Genomic DNA, 855 nt, shown 5'->3' with positions numbered 1-855 from the left:
TACCTCAGAGAGAGAGAGAGAGAGAGAGAGAGAGAGAGAGAGAGAGAGAGAGAGAGAGAGAGAGAGGGAAGGAATTCCACGTACACATCAGAGCGGCTCGCGCGCGCACGCACGCGCGTACAAACGCACAAACACACAAGCTTATCTCACCCCAAGTATGCAATCGGACGCAAGGTCACAAAATCATCTCCAGATCTAGCGGGAAGAAGAAAGAAGAAGAAGAAGAAGTGGCTTGTTTACATCCTGAGATAACCCCCACATTCCGATCGATTCCGGGGAAAAGGAAGACGGTCTCCGTGATCTAACGCTTGCAATAGAACGATCCTTCATTAAGCTAACGATCGAAGGCGGCGGGACGATCTTAATCGATCGTTTCGACGAGAAAAACGACGATCTTTTTCGGCGGCAAATTGGCTTGTTTACATCCGAAGGGCCACCTTCGACGCGAGATATCCCCCCCACATTTTGATCGATTCCGGGGAAAATGAAGACGATCTCCGTAATCTAACGCTTGCAATAGAACGATCCTTCATTAAACTAACGATCGAAGACGGCGGGACGATCTTAATCGATCGTTTCGACGAGAAAAAACGAAGATATTCGTCGGAGGCAAATTGGCGCCTTCGCTGACATCGGTCTAAGGCTAGACAAGTGTCGTGTGCATCAGCCCAGGGGTAGGGTTACGCGGTCAGTTTTTTTATTTCTTTATTTATTCCTTTTGCTTTTGCTTTGCTTTTGCTTTGCTTTTGTTTTGCTTTTGTTGCCTCAGTCGACTCGGTTGGGACGTTGGGAAGATGCTGCTTTTGTTTGTTGTTATTGAAAGCAACGAGATTCATCAGATTCGCCAATTCTTCA

General features: G+C 47.3%; 1 protein-coding gene across 1 annotated transcript in view; it reads left to right on the top strand.

The window, feature by feature from the left end:
* Positions 1–532: 532 nt before the first annotated feature.
* LOC136855940 (uncharacterized) overlaps positions 533–855 on the top strand; it is a 15,031-nt gene continuing 14,708 nt past the window's right edge. The window contains exon 1 of the mRNA XM_067133457.1: positions 533–674. The gene's annotated coding sequence lies outside the window, so the exon portion shown is untranslated. The remainder of the gene's footprint in view (positions 675–855) is intronic.

The sequence above is a fragment of the Macrobrachium rosenbergii genome, chromosome 33, assembly GCF_040412425.1.
Source record: "Macrobrachium rosenbergii isolate ZJJX-2024 chromosome 33, ASM4041242v1, whole genome shotgun sequence".
Taxonomy (NCBI): domain Eukaryota; kingdom Metazoa; phylum Arthropoda; class Malacostraca; order Decapoda; family Palaemonidae; genus Macrobrachium; species Macrobrachium rosenbergii.
Note: the sequence above shows the minus strand (reverse complement) of the source record. Positions and strands in the feature narration are given on the sequence as shown.